At 44.8% G+C, this 16619-nt stretch overlaps 1 pseudogene; it reads left to right on the plus strand.

Moving 5' to 3' along the window:
• On the plus strand, positions 12901–16400 carry Gm2223 (predicted pseudogene 2223; annotated as a pseudogene).

A 16619-nucleotide genomic window follows, 5' to 3' on the forward strand; every position in this document is an offset into this window, starting at 1 on the left:
AACAATGTCCTAAACGTATTACATTATCTCCAGTGCCACATTGACTAGTTAATCCATGAGGTCTTATGCCTAATCATATTTGGCAAATGGATGTAACTCATTATGCAGAATTTAGAAAATTAAAATATATACATGTTTGTATTGATACTTGTTCATGATTTCTTTTTGCTTCTCTGCATACTTGAGAAGCCTCCAAAAATGTAATTGATCATTGCCTACAAGCCTTTAATGCCATGGGATTGCCTAAACTTATTAAGACAGATAACGGTCCATCCTATTCTAGCAAAAAATGTACTTCATTTTGTAGAGCGTTTGGCATCAAATATAAAACTGGAATTCCTTATAACTCCATGGGACAAGGAATAGTTGAACGTGCTCATCGCACTTTAAAAAAATTGGCTTTTAAAAACAAAACAGGTGGGGTACGCGAGATGGCTCAGTGGTTAAGAGCTCTGACTGCTCTTCGAAGGTCCTGAGTTCAAATTCCAGCAACCACATGGTGGCTCATAACCATGCATAAAGAAGTCTGATGCCCTCTTCTGGAGTGTCTGAAGACAGCTACAGTGTACTTACATATAATAAATAAATAAATCTAAAAAATAAATAAATAATATCTTAAAAAAAAAAAAAGAAAACAGGGGCAGTTATATCCCCCAAGGTCACCAAAGTCACATCTTGCTTTTGCTTTATTTGTTCTAAATTTTTTGCAAACTGATGTTAAAGGTCAGTCTGCAGTGGATCGCCACTGGCATCCAGTTACTTCTAGTTTATATGCCATGGTAAAGTGGCAGGACCCATTAACTAACGAATGGAAGGGTCCAGACCCGGTCCTAATCTGGGAAAGGGAAAAGTCTCTGATTTTTCTGGGAATGTCTGTGTTTTTTCACAAAAAGGAGATGGAGCGCGATGGCTGCCTGAGAGATTAGTTCGACAACTAGACACAGATCCTGAATCTTCTAGTAAGTATGACTCTAACCTTGATCATGGCTAAAAATCCTTTTTAGCCAAAAAGTTAAATTAGAGCACAGCCGCCACTCCCAGGGATGCTGTAAGCCTTTCTGCAATTCTCAAAACCACCTCCCCCACACCGGGAGCTCTAAGTCTGGCCTGATCATTGCTGATTTACAATTGAATGGAGTACCTGGACTTCCCCAAAAGAAGCTTTTGTACTGTGCCTTTCACTGTCTGGACTTTGTTTTTCAAGCAGGTCAGTCAACACCCTTCAGCCTGACTGCAGTGGGCATGCATTCCCACCCCCAACAGCACGCAGGTGGCAGTTATTAATTTTCATCAAGAAGAATTCTAAGTACATATTGTGGCTTTGGTCTGATTTGGGAATAAGGTGTGCTATGAGGGCAGGTTAGTCAATGACAGGCAACCAGATCCCGGATCATACCAATCTAAGACAGGGGTACATGCCAAAAGTCCGTGGCTGTTGATAATACACCACAGAGCCATGCTTGTGTAAATTATAACACTGTTGGGAGCCGCGCCCACATTCGCCGTTACAAGATGGCGCTGACAGCTGTGTTCTAAGTGGTAAACAAATAATCTGCGCATGTGCCGAGGGTGGTTCTTCACTCCATGTGCTCTGCCTTCCTCGTGACGTCAACTCGGCCGATGGGCTGCAGCCAATCAGGGAGTGACACGTCCTAGGCGAAGGAGAATTCTCCTTAATAGGGACAGGGTTTCGTTTTCTCTCTCTCTTGCTTCTTGCACTCTGGCTCCTGAAGATGTAAGCAATAAAGCTTTGCCGCAGAAGATTCTGGTCTGTGGTGTTCTTCCTGGCCGGGCGTGAGAACGCGTCTAATAACAATTGGTGCCGAATTCCGGGACGAGAAAAAACTCGGGACTGGCGCAAGGAAGATCCCTCATTCCAGAACCAGAACTGCGGGTCGCGGTAATAAAGGTTCCCGTAAAGCAGACTGTTAAGAAGGATTCAACTGTATGAATTCAGAACTTTTCAGCTGGGGAACGAGAGTACCAGTGAGTACAGCTTTACGAGGTAAGTCTGATCTTGAACTTTCTAAGGAAATTCAAGACAGTCTATCAGAAGTAAAGTGGAAAATGGCTTTACAAGTTATGTTTGGCCTTGAACTTTCTCTAGTGTTAGAAGCCCTTTTGTTCCTTTTCACATGTTATCAAGTGGTTAAGGCAGGGCGGATTCTAGATGAAATTCAGGACAATCTATCAGAAGTAAAGCGGGGAGAGAGAGTAGGAGCAAAGAGAAAATATGGTTCACAAAATAAGTATACAGGCCTTTCCAAGGGTCTTGAACCCGAGGAAAAGTTAAGGTTAGGTAGGAATACCTGGAGAGAGATTAGAAGAAAAAGAGGAAAAAGGGAAAAGAAGAAAGATCAATTAGCGGAGGTCTCTAGGAAAAGGAGCCTGTGCTCATCGCTGGATGGGCTCGGGGAGCCAGCTCTTAGTAGCTCTGAAGCAGATGAAGAATTCTCCTCTGAAGAAACAGACTGGGAGGAAGAAGCAGCTCATTATGAGAAAAAAGGGTACCAGCCAGGTAAAGTGCTAGCTAATCAGTTAAGGAAGCCAAAAGCGGCTGGCGAAGGCCAGTTTGCTGATTGGCCTCAGGGCAGTCGGTTTCAAGGTCCGCCCTATGCGGAGCCCCCGCCCTGCGTAGTGCGTCAGCAATGCGCAGAGAGATGCGCAGAGAGGCAATGCGCAGAGAGATGCGCAGAGAGGCAGTGCGCAGAGAGGCAGTGCGCAGACTCATTCATTCCCAGAGAGGAACAAAGGAAAATACAACAGGCATTTCCGGTCTTTGAAGGAGCCGAGGGTGGGCGTGTCCACGCTCCGGTAGAATACTTACAAATTAAAGAACTCGCCGAGTCGGTCCGTAAATACGGAACCAATGCTAATTTTACCTTGGTGCAGTTAGACAGGCTTGCCGGCATGGCACTAACTCCTGCCGACTGGCAAACGGTTGTAAAAGCCGCTCTCCCTAGTATGGGCAAATATATGGAATGGAGAGCGCTTTGGCACGAAGCTGCACAAGCGCAGGCCCGAGCAAACGCAGCTGCTTTGACTCCAGAGCAGAGAGATTGGACTTTTGACTTGTTAACGGGTCAGGGAGCTTATTCTGCTGATCAAACAAACTACCATTGGGGAGCTTATGCCCAGATTTCTTCCACGGCTATTAGGGCCTGGAAGGCGCTCTCTCGAGCAGGTGAAACCACTGGGCAGTTAACAAAGATAATCCAGGGACCTCAGGAATCCTTCTCAGATTTTGTGGCCAGAATGACAGAGGCAGCAGAGCGTATTTTTGGAGAGTCAGAGCAAGCTGCGCCTCTGATAGAACAGCTAATCTATGAGCAAGCCACAAAGGAGTGCCGAGCGGCCATAGCCCCAAGAAAGAACAAAGGCTTACAAGACTGGCTCAGGGTCTGTCGAGAGCTTGGGGGACCTCTCACCAATGCAGGCTTAGCGGCCGCCATCCTCCAATCTCAGAACCGCTCCATGGGCAGAAATGATCAGAGGACATGTTTTAATTGCGGAAAGCCTGGGCATTTTAAGAAAGATTGCAGAGCTCCAGATAAACAGGGAGGGACTCTCACTCTTTGCTCTAAGTGTGGCAAGGGTTATCATAGAGCTGACCAGTGTCGCTCTGTGAGGGATATAAAGGGCAGAGTCCTTCCCCCACCTGATAGTCAATCAACTGATGTGCCAAAAAACGGGTCATCGGGCCCTCGGTCCCAGGGCCCTCAAAGATATGGGAACCGGTTTGTCAGGACCCAGGAAGCAGTCAGAGAGGCGACCCAGGAAGACCCACAAGGGTGGACCTGCGTGCCGCCTCCGACTTCCTATTAATGCCTCAAATGAGTATTCAGCCGGTGCCAGTGGAGCCTATACCATCCTTGCCCCCGGGAACCATGGGCCTTATTCTCGGCCGGGGTTCACTCACCTTGCAGGGCTTAGTAGTCCACCCTGGAGTTATGGATTGTCAACATTCCCCTGAAATACAGGTCCTGTGCTCAAGCCCTAAAGGCGTTTTTTCTATTAGTAAAGGAGATAGGATAGCTCAGCTGCTGCTCCTCCCTGATAATACCAGGGAGAAATCTGCAGGACCTGAGATAAAGAAAATGGGCTCCTCAGGAAATGATTCTGCCTATTTGGTTGTATCTTTGAATAATAGACCTAAGCTCTGCCTTAAGATTAACGGAAAAGAGTTTGAAGGCATCCTTGATACCGGAGCAGATAAAAGTATAATTTCTACACATTGGTGGCCCAAAGCATGGCCCACCACAGAGTCATCTCATTCATTACAGGGCCTAGGATATCAATCATGTCCCACTATAAGCTCCATTGCCTTGACGTGGGAATCCTCTGAAGGGCAGCAAGGGAAATTCATACCTTATGTGCTCCCACTCCCGGTTAACCTCTGGGGAAGGGATATTATGCAGCATTTGGGCCTTATTTTGTCCAATGAAAACGCCCCATCGGGAGGGTATTCAACTAAAGCAAAAAATATCATGGCAAAGATGGGTTATAAAGAAGGAAAAGGGTTAGGACATCAAGAACAGGGAAGGATAGAGCCCATCTCACCTAATGGAAACCAAGACAGACAGGGTCTGGGTTTTCCTTAGCGGCCATTGGGGCAGCACGACCCATACCATGGAAAACAGGGGACCCAGTGTGGGTTCCTCAATGGCACCTATCCTCTGAAAAACTGGAAGCTGTGATTCAACTGGTAGAGGAACAATTAAAACTAGGCCATATTGAGCCATCTACCTCACCTTGGAATACTCCAATTTTTGTAATTAAGAAAAAGTCAGGAAAGTGGAGACTGCTCCATGACCTCAGAGCCATTAATGAGCAAATGAACTTATTTGGCCCAGTACAGAGGGGTCTCCCTGTACTTTCCGCCTTACCACGTGGCTGGAATTTAATTATTATAGATATTAAAGATTGTTTCTTTTCTATACCTTTGTGTCCAAGGGATAGGCCCAGATTTGCCTTTACCATCCCCTCTATTAATCACATGGAACCTGATAAGAGGTATCAATGGAAGGTCTTACCACAGGGAATGTCCAATAGTCCTACAATGTGCCAACTTTATGTGCAAGAAGCTCTTTTGCCAGTGAGGGAACAATTCCCCTCTTAAATTTTGCTCCTTTACATGGATGACATCCTCCTGTGCCATAAAGACCTTACCATGCTACAAAAGGCATATCCTTTTCTACTTAAAACTTTAAGTCAGTGGGGTTTACAGATAGCCACAGAAAAGGTCCAAATTTCTGATACAGGACAATTCTTGGGCTCTGTGGTGTCCCCAGATAAGATTGTGCCCCAAAAGGTAGAGATAAGAAGAGATCACCTCCATACCTTAAATGATTTTCAAAAGCTGTTGGGAGATATTAATTGGCTCAGACCTTTTTTAAAGATTCCTTCCGCTGAGTTAAGGCCTTTGTTTGGTATTTTAGAAGGAGATCCTCATATCTCCTCCCCTAGGACTCTTACTCTAGCTGCTAACCAGGCCTTACAAAAAGTGGAAAAGGCCTTACAGAATGCACAATTACAACGTATTGAGGATTCGCAACCTTTCAGTTTGTGTGTCTTTAAGACAGCACAATTGCCAACCGCAGTTTTGTGGCAGAATGGGCCATTGTTGTGGATCCATCCAAACGTATCCCCAGCTAAAATAATAGATTGGTATCCTGATGCAATTGCACAGCTTGCCCTTAAAGGTCTAAAAGCAGCAATCACCCACTTTGGGCAAAGTCCATATCTTTTAATTGTACCTTATACCGCTGCACAGGTTCAAACCTTGGCAGCCGCATCTAATGATTGGGCAGTTTTAGTTACCTCCTTTTCAGGAAAAATAGATAACCATTATCCAAAACATCCAATCTTACAGTTTGCCCAAAATCAATCTGTTGTGTTTCCACAAATAACAGTAAGAAACCCACTTAAAAATGGGATTGTGGTATATACTGATGGATCAAAAACTGGCATAGGTGCCTATGTGGCTAATGGTAAAGTGGTATCCAAACAATATAATGAAAATTCACCTCAAGTGGTAGAATGTTTAGTGGTCTTAGAAGTTTTAAAAACCTTTTTAGAACCCCTTAATATTGTGTCAGATTCCTGTTATGTGGTTAATGCAGTAAATCTTTTAGAAGTGGCTGGAGTGATTAAGCCTTCCAGTAGAGTTGCCAATATTTTTCAGCAGATACAATTAGTTTTGTTATCTAGAAGATTTCCTGTTTATATTACTCATGTTAGAGCCCATTCAGGCCTACCTGGCCCCATGGCTCTGGGAAATGATTTGGCAGATAAGGCCACTAAAGTGGTGGCTGCTGCCCTATCATCCCCGGTAGAGGCTGCAAAAAATTTTCATAACAATTTTCATGTGACGGCTGAAACATTACGCAGTCGTTTCTCCTTGACAAGAAAAGAAGCCCGTGACATTGTTACTCAATGTCAAAGCTGCTGTGAGTTCTTGCCAGTTCCTCATGTGGGAATTAACCCACGCGGTATTCGACCTCTACAGGTCTGGCAAATGGATGTTACACATGTTTCTTCCTTTGGAAAACTTCAATATCTCCATGTGTCCATTGACACATGTTCTGGCATCATGTTTGCCTCTCCGTTAACCGGAGAAAAAGCCTCACATGTGATTCAACATTGCCTTGAGGCATGGAGTGCTTGGGGGAAACCCAGACTCCTTAAGACTGATAATGGACCAGCTTATACGTCTCAAAAATTCCAACAGTTCTGCCGTCAGATGGACGTGACCCACCTGACTGGACTTCCATACAACCCTCAAGGACAGGGTATTGTTGAGCGTGCGCATCGCACCCTCAAAACCTATCTTATAAAACAGAAGAGGGGAACTTTTGAGGAGACTGTACCCCGAGCACCAAGAGTGTCTGTGTCTTTGGCACTCTTTACACTCAATTTTTTAAATATTGATGCTCATGGCCATACTGCGGCTGAACGTCATTGTACAGAGCCAGATAGGCCCAATGAGATGGTTAAATGGAAAAATGTCCTTGATAATAAATGGTATGGCCCGGATCCTATTTTGATAAGATCCAGGGGAGCTATCTGTGTTTTCCCACAGAATGAAGACAACCCATTTTGGATACCAGAAAGACTCACCCGAAAAATCCAGACTGACCAAGGGAATACTAATGTCCCTCGTCTTGGTGATGTCCAGGGCGTCAATAATAAAGAGAGAGCAGCGTTGGGGGATAATGTCGACATTTCCACTCCCAATGACGGTGATGTATAATGCTCAAGTATTCTCCTGCTTTTTTACCACTAACTAGGAACTGGGTTTAGCCTTGATTCAGACAGCCTTGGCTCTGTCTGGACAGGTCCAGACGACTGACACCATTAACACTTTGTCAGCCTCAGTGACTACAGTCATAGATGAACAGGCCTCAGCTAATGTCAAGATACAGAGAGGTCTCATGCTGGTTAATCAACTCATAGATCTTGTCCAGATACAACTAGATGTATTATGACAAATAACTCAGCAGGGTTGTGAACAAAAGTTTCCGGGATTGTGTGTTATTTCCATTCAGTATGTTAAATTTACTAGGGCAGCTAAATTGTCAAAAAGTCTTTTTCAGTATATGTTACAGAATTGGATGGCTGAATTTGAACAGATCCTTCGGGAATTGAGACTTCAGGTCAACTCCACGCGCTTGGACCTGTCCCTGACCAAAGGATTACCCAATTAGATCTCCTCAGCATTTTCCTTCTTTAAAAAATGGGTGGGATTAATATTATTTGGAGATACACTTTGCTGTGGATTAGTGTTGCTTCTTTGATTGGTCTGTAAGCTTAAGGCCCAAACTAGGAGAGACAAGGTGGTTATTGCCCAGGCGCTTGCAGGACTAGAACATGGAGCTTCCCCTGATATATCTATGCTTAGGCAATAGGTCGCTGGCCACTCAGCTCTTATATCCCATGAGGCTAGTCTCATTGCACGGGATAGAGTGAGTGTGCTTCAGCAGCCCGAGAGAGTTGCACGGCTAAGCACTGCAATGGAAAGGCTCTGCGGCATATATGAGCCTATTCTAGGGAGACATGTCATCTTTCATGAAGGTTCAGTGTCCTAGTTCCCTTCCCCCAGGCAAAACGACACGGGAGCAGGTCAGGGTTGCTCTGGGTAAAAGCCTGTGAGCCTAAGAGCTAATCCTGTACATGGCTCCTTTACCTACACACTGGGGATTTGACCTCTATCTCCACTCTCATTAATATGGGTGGCCTATTTGCTCTTATTAAAAGGAAAGGGGGAGATGTTGGGAGCCGCGCCCACATTCGCCGTTACAAGATGGCGCTGACAGCTGTGTTCTAAGTGGTAAACAAATAATCTGCGCATGTGCCGAGGGTGGTTCTTCACTCCATGTGCTCTGCCTTCCTCGTGACGTCAACTCGGCCGATGGGCTGCAGCCAATCAGGGAGTGACACGTCCTAGGCGAAGGAGAATTCTCCTTAATAGGGACGGGGTTTCGTTTTCTCTCTCTCTTGCTTCTTGCACTCTGGCTCCTGAAGATGTAAGCAATAAAGCTTTGCCGCAGAAGATTCTGGTCTGTGGTGTTCTTCCTGGCCGGGCGTGAGAACGCGTCTAATAACATAACACTAGCTACATGTAAATTCCTATGAGAGAACTGAATGGTTCTAGAGGATATGAGACCCTAAGAGAGGCCTGGCCGCAAGCCACCATAATTCCCAGCAAGGACTATGGAGCATAAATAAATTTTATGCCTCAATCCAACTTTTTTTTAACATTAATAACAGAGAGGAGATGTAGCCTCCCAAAAGCCTGAAGCAGGCTGAGCCAGAACTTGACCTTGCTGCCACTAAGGAGATTATCTAAGGTGGAGCCTTCCTCCCTAGATCACTCTATTGTTCAGCCACTGTCTCTGTTCCTCTGCAAGATACTGCTACCTGCTGAGAGGCCCTGGATCTATTCTGGAGACTATACCCTATCCTGCACATCATCACCTGCAGCTGGTTCCAGGCTCCAAGGATGAATTGGTGGGAATGGGCCTCACCCCTCTTTTATAAAGCATGTCCGCAATTAAACATTTGAACCTTGAGCAGACTACTTGTCTTGATTCCATTATTTCTCAACCCGCTAGGCTCCCACTTTTCTTTCAGTTCCAAGTTGCCTTCCAGGCTCGAACCCGGACATGAGAGCCACAGGCTGGCCCCAACACTGACCCATGTGCTTTCTCTTTGCAGCTGTCCTCTCGGGCTATAAGGACCAGAGAACTGTGATCAGCAGACGCACTAGGAGGATCACAGGCTGCCATCCTGGGGGACGCCCCTGGGAAGTGGGGAGAGCCAGGAATGCCTGGTGGTCTCCTACAGTCAGAGAACCGAGTTGTGCCGTTGAAGCAGAAGCTTCTCCCTCCATGACCTTCTGATTCTTTTGTCTGTTTATGGGAGGACATGGAAGGGTAGCTTGTGTCTGGATCTGTTGGTTTCTGTTTCGTGAGTTTTTATCTTGCGTGTCTTTGTCTACAGTTTTATCACGGGATAGACAGTGATGACCCCCCTTAGCTTGACTCTCAACCATTGGAGTGTAGTTAAATCTAGGGCTCACAACTTGTCAATAGAAGTTAAAAAAGGACTGTGGCAGAATTTTTGCTCTTCGCAGTGGCCTACATGATGTCAGCAGGCCTCCAGAAGGTACTTTTGACTTAACTATCGTTTTTGAGATCAAAGCCATTGTTTTTCAGGAAGGACCTGGATCCCATCCCGATCAGCAACCATACATCATCACAGTGTGGCAAGATATGGTTCAGAACACTCCACCCTGGGTCAAATCCTGGGTACTTGAGCAAAAGCCTGGCTCTTGAGTCCTGGCTTTCCATGAAACACCAAAGAATAAATCGAAACTGAAGGCTTCTTCCAAAATGAAGCCTCCAGCTCAGCCTTCAGCTCCTCCTAAAATGTATCCTGAGATTGAGGAGCCTCCTAAGTGGCCTATTCCACTACCTCTGCCTTATCCACAGCCTCAAGCCCTGATGCTGGGAAACCCCAAACCCCTTGTAATGGCAGGAGGCAGACTCACTGCGGGTACACGTTGCTGGAGAATGCAGAGCCCAGACAGACTCCAGTGGACCTGCCCAACCTCCAACCCCTTCAGTATTGACCATTTTCTCTGCTGATATTTATAACTGGAAAATTAATCACCCTCCTTTTTTCAGAAAATCCTGCTAGCCTGACAGGATTGATGGAGTCTCTGATGTACTCCCACCAACCCACATGGTATGATTGTCAGCAGCTTTACAGGTTCTCTTTTCTACTGAGGAGAGGGAAAGGATCCTGTTGGAAGCACGAAAAAATGTCCCCAGAACAAATAGTGAGCCAGCCAATCTTTCAAATGAAATAGATGCTGGCTTTCCCCTTAACCGAACTGCTTGGGACTTCAGTACACTGAAGGTCTACTCTTGGGTTCTTGTGGCAGGGCTGAAAGGGACTGCTAGATGCCCCACCAATTTGGCTAAGGTAAGAGAGGTTTTTTATGAGCCTGTTGAACCACCGTCTGTGTTTCTTTAATGTTTAATGGAGGTTTATTGGCGTTATACTCCCTTTGACCTAGCCTCTGAGGGTCAGCAGGCTGTGGTGGCTATGGCCTTTATAGGGCAGTCAGCATCAGATATTAAGAAAAAGTTTCATTGGCTAGAAGGTTTGCAGGATTATACCTTTCTGGATTTGGTTAAGGAGGCAGAGAAAGTGTTTCATAAGCGGGACACTAAGGAAGAGAAGAAAGAGAGAGAGGGGCGGGAGGCAGAAGAAAGAGAAGAAAGGAGGGTTCGTAAACAAGAGAGAAATTTGACTAGAATTTTGGCTGCAGTAGTAGGAGAGAAAGAAAAGACAGGACCTATATAGGGAACCTGAGCAACAGAAGACCAATGTGCTTAACAATTATGTGAGTTGGGGTACTGAGCCTCAGCTAAAAAGGCTCAGCTGTGTCAGACTGAAGTTACTTATTTGGGATACACCCTCTGAGATGAGAAGTGGTGGCTAACGGACTCCAGAAAAAAGACTGTAACTCAGATCCTCACACCAACTACACCGAGGCAAGTAAGAGAAATATTGGGCACTGCTGGCTTCTGCAGACTCTGGATACCTGGGTTTGTGACCTTAGCTGCCTTGTTGTAGCCCCTAACTAAGGAAGGGGGTGTTTGTCTGCACCCCAGATCACCAGAAAGCCTTTGAAGAAATTAAAAAGGCCCTACTGATGGCCTCAGCCTTGGCCTTATCTGATGAGAGAGCAGGAGTCGCCAGAGGAGTCCTTACTCAGACTTTGGGACCTTGAAAAAGGCCAATGGCTTACCTATTCAAGAAGTTAGGCCCTGTTGCCAGTGACTGGTTTTCTTGCCTGAAAGCTATTGCTGCTGTAGCTCTACTTGTCAAGGATGCTGATAAGTTCACTCTGGGACAGCAAATAACTGTAGTGGTACTCCATTCTCTTGAAAGCATTATCTGACAGCCCCCTGACCGATGGATGACCAATGATTGTATGACACATTATCAGAGCATTTTGTTGACTGAACAAGTGACCTTCACTCCCCCTGATGTCCTCAATCCCACTACCCAACTGCTCGAGACTGATGACTCTTCACCTACTCATCACTGCACTGACATTCTGGCAGAAGAAACTGATACTTGAAATGATCTGAATGATCAGCCTTGGCCTGGGTGTACAGTACCTGGTACAGTAGCTTCGACGTTGAAGGTAAGCAGAACGAACGGGCAGCAGTGGTAGAAGGAAAGCAAGTGATCTGGGCCAGCAGCCTCCCTGAAGGGACATAGGCTCAGAAAGCTGAACTTGTGGCTTTGATACAAGCTCTACGAATGGCAGAGGGGAAGTCTCAACATTTACACTGACATCGGGTATACATTTGCCACTGCCCATATACACGGAGCAATATACAGACAAAGCTCTGTTGACATTTGTAGGGAAGGACATAAAAAATAAAGAGGAAATTTTGAGCCTCCTTGAGGCCTTACAGTTGCCAAAAAAGGTGGTCTTTATACATTATCCAGGACACCAGAAAATTCGAGATGTTGTGGCTAAAGGGAATCAGATGGCAGACCTAACTGCCAAACAGGCAGCAAGGAGGAAGAATCCTGGCAGTAAAGGAGCCTAAAGATTATTATGATATCAGAGAGACCAGCTTTAGATACACCCCTGAGGACTATTAAATTATGGACAAATTAGGACTGAGAAAGGAAACCCCGTATGGGGTAGTAGAAACAGAAGAAAAGCTAGTCCCCCCATGGAAAGAAGAACACAAGTAAGTTACCAACTTACATTACTTGACCCACTGGGGGGCCAAGAAATTTAAAGGTGTGGTTAGTTCCTCCAACTACTATGTTATAGGACTCTCTGATTGGCAGAGGAAATAGTCAAAAGCTGCAAGGCCTGTGCTATGACTAATGCAGGACACTCCGTGTATACTCCTAGGAAGAGGCTCACAGGTGACAAATCTGGGGCCTACTGGGAGGTAGATTTTACAGAAATTAAGCCAGCTAGATATGGCAACAAGTACTTATTAGTGTTTATAGACACCTTTTCAGGCTGGGTAGAAGCTTTTCCTACCAGGACTGAGACGGCCAATGTGGTAGCCAAGAAGATCCTAGAAGAAATCTTCCCAAGTTTCAGGATACCCAAGGTAATCAAGTCTGATAATGGACCTGCCTTTGTTGCCTAGGTAAGTCAAAATGAACACATGAAATTATTATATTTTCTAAGCATCAATAATGATGTTTAAAACATTTTAACCGAGTCTTGCCTGCACAGAAATCCAACAGGACCGAGACGGATACGTTCTGAAACTTTGTATCCTGTTTTCGAGTCAGGTCGCCCGGCGTTCCTGCGCAAATTCAAACAGAGAGAAGTCCGAGCAGTCAGGATGTTACCAAGTTGACACCACTTTCACATGAAGTTATCAGCAGACAAGCTACAATTAATATTGGTACAATTGGTCACGTAGCTCATGGGAAGTCCACTGTGGTGAAGGCTATTTCTGGAGTTCACACTGTCAGATTCAAAAATGAACTCGAAAGGAACATTACCATCAAGCTTGGATATGCTAATGCTAAGATTTATAAACTTGATGACCCAAGTTGTCCTAGACCAGAATGTTACAGATCGTGTGGAAGCAGCACACCAGATGAGTTTCCTACAGACATTCCGGGGACCAAAGGGAACTTCAAGTTAGTCAGGCATGTTTCCTTTGTTGACTGTCCTGGCCATGATATTTTGATGGCTACGATGCTGAACGGTGCAGCAGTGATGGATGCGGCCCTTCTGTTGATAGCTGGTAACGAATCATGCCCTCAGCCCCAGACTTCCGAACACCTGGCTGCCATAGAAATCATGAAACTCAAGCATATTTTGATCTTACAGAATAAAATTGATCTGGTAAAAGAAAGTCAGGCTAAGGAACAATATGAGCAAATCCTCGCATTTGTGCAAGGAACCGTAGCAGAAGGGGCACCAATTATTCCAATTTCTGCTCAACTGAAGTACAATATTGAAGTTGTCTGTGAGTATATAGTGAAGAAAATACCAGTGCCCCCAAGAGACTTTACTTCAGAGCCCCGTCTCATTGTCATCAGGTCATTTGATGTCAACAAACCTGGCTGTGAAGTCGATGACCTTAAGGGAGGTGTAGCTGGTGGTAGTATCCTAAAAGGAGTGTTAAAGGTAGGCCAGGAGATAGAAGTGAGACCCGGTATTGTCTCCAAAGACAGTGAAGGAAAACTCATGTGTAAACCAATCTTTTCCAAAATTGTGTCACTTTTTGCGGAACATAATGATCTTCAATATGCTGCCCCGGGTGGTCTCATTGGAGTTGGAACAAAGATCGACCCCACCTTGTGCCGAGCTGACAGAATGGTGGGACAAGTGCTCGGTGCAGTTGGAGCTTTACCTGAAATATTCACCGAACTGGAGATTTCCTATTTCCTGCTTAGACGTCTTCTGGGTGTACGTACTGAAGGAGACAAGAAAGCAGCAAAGGTCCAAAAGCTGTCTAAGAATGAAGTGCTTATGGTCAACATAGGCTCCCTGTCGACAGGAGGAAGAGTTAGTGCAGTCAAGGCTGATTTGGGCAAAATTGTTTTGACCAATCCCGTGTGCACAGAAGTAGGAGAAAAAATTGCCCTTAGCAGAAGAGTTGAGAAACACTGGCGTTTAATTGGTTGGGGTCAGATAAGAAGAGGAGTGACCATTAAGCCAACTGTAGATGATGACTGAAGACTTCAAGTTAAACAATGCCTTGGGAAGGAGTTGGAATTTCTTTTACTAGCCTAGGGGTATATTTTCAAAGCAATACTAGAAAGAATTAATTTCCTAGCTCATTACCTTACTAGTAGCAGCTATAAATTTATTCTTATATTTTGGCGATGAAAATGTGACCTCTACTTTTTTTTTTCTTTTTATTGATTCCTTGTTTGACATCATGTAGCCCAATCCCATTCATCCCCTCATATCCAACCTTTGCCCATGCGACCTCCCCCAAAGTAGCACACCAACAACAGAACAAAGCCTAGAAAACATGCCATCGTGGAAGCTGTAGCTTCTGTGACAACAACAATGTTGGCTCCTCATCAGGACTCCCTCCAGTTATCCTGTTGCTGCGCTGTGTCATAGAGATCCTGCAGCTTTGGAACAGCAGGGTGGCCCTTTCACGATCCCCACCATTCGAACATGACATAGATTTTAGGTGGGTCAATTCAGAGCCCCGGATAAGGGCCAGGATGGTAGCTGAGCTGGTCAGCTGGGGCCCATTCTTCCAAGTGCTGCGGCTTGTGAGAGCCTGGGCCAATTCTCCCTACAGAAGGTGGCAACGGGGGAGGGTGTCCCATCCACACCACCTCATAACAGACAAGTGGCAGGGCCAGCTGTCCAGAGTGCTATATCCAATGAGGGATGGTGGCAGACCTGCACAGCCTCAGACACCCAGTGTTCCCTAGTGGTAATAATGAGCCATGGACACTGACCCACCACTGTGGATCCACAGACTCAAACAAGGCCCTGATGGCAAGGATGCCCACTTATAACAGGCTACTTCTCTCCACCCTTGAATTCCTTTTTCTCTCCCGTCTGTCATGGTGACAAGCAGGTATCTATGCTTATGCACTGGAGGGCAGGACTGTGGGTGGCATGGAGGTCTACAAGACCTTGTGTTCCTCTTCTCATGCCGTGCTGCCTTGCTTTAATTTGATTTTTATGAGTCCTAGGCATAAGACAAGGTTTGGCCATCAAGCTAGGATGAACAAAGGACTGCCATCTGCTCTGCCCCTGATAAAGAACAATACCACCAATAAGGGGTCTCTGCTGGTTGCTGGGGTTGTAACCTACTTCTAATATGGGGCTTAAAATTAAATGTGAAAAGTGGTATACTATATACATTGGATCAAGTCTATATAGTAGCTAAAATTAAGCATTCCAAAGTAATGTCTAATTTATCAATCAATGAAAGTTTGAAGTGAAACTTGGCTGCAACCAGTCTTTGGCGTAGCACTTGTATCATGAACCTGTCTAAGATGAAAATGATCTCTTCTCATGATTCATCTGTGAGTAGCTCCATAGTGAAGGGCAATTAGTAAAGGCTAAAGACTTACCCCTTTATTTGTCCTTCTATTTGGGGTTCTGTTGTCTGAAATTTGAAGGAATACGACCAGTGGGCTCAAATGAGCACCACTCTTAGAAGTTGTGTGCCCATTCCCTTAACACAGGTAGATCTGTCTTACCCGTTTCCTGGGTGGGACCTTAGGAATCCAGTGCCCTGAGACTATGTCTTTATTATTTATGCCTAGTATCTCAGTCTTCCCACACTGGCAAAGAGTATAGCAACTGGTGGTTAGTGATAATTGACAAGGTTCTGTCCAGGCTGCTTTTTTGAGGTCTTTGTTTTAGTAAGCTATGAATGGAGCTGTCTCTTGCATGATGAATAAACACTCTACCATTGTCTCCACTGCCCCTAGCTGTAGTACTGGCTGATAGGATTATGGTGGAAATTGTGTTATTGGTAATCTTTGAGCCTTGAGAGAGGTAGAAATTGTTCAGAAACTGTGTCCTCTGGTTTCTAAATCTATTCCCCACGTGCCTCCAATTTTCTTGTGCTGTGCATTTTAAATTAATCATGTTTTTTCTTAATTAAATACTCTTTCACAGCAATGATTTCCAACTCTGGCTGACGTAAGAATTGCTGGGGAAGTTTGAAGGGGGGAAAAAGAAAGCTCTGGGGTGGAGTCCAGGCTTTGATAGTTTTTTTTGTTTGTTTGTTTGTTTTTTTTTTTTTTTTGAGGAAACCTATTGATATATGTATTTGATTGACTCTAAAAAGTTGTTGTATTGGAACATGAAGAAAACATTTAAATAAAACAAGATTCTGAAACAAAAAAAAAAAAAAAAAAAAAAAAAAAAAAAAAACATTTTAACCATAATAGCCACAAAAATATCTAGTATAAACCCAAGGGTATAAAAAAATCTGTATAGTGAAAATTATAAAATATGAAATGATCTCTTATATTCATGATTGCAAGAATTAAGTGATGAATTATCTACATTGTCCAAAGTGACCTATAGATTCGATGTAATATACAATGAAAGACCAATA

This window comes from Mus musculus, chromosome X (assembly GCF_000001635.26).
Source record: "Mus musculus strain C57BL/6J chromosome X, GRCm38.p6 C57BL/6J".
NCBI lineage: Eukaryota > Metazoa > Chordata > Mammalia > Rodentia > Muridae > Mus > Mus musculus.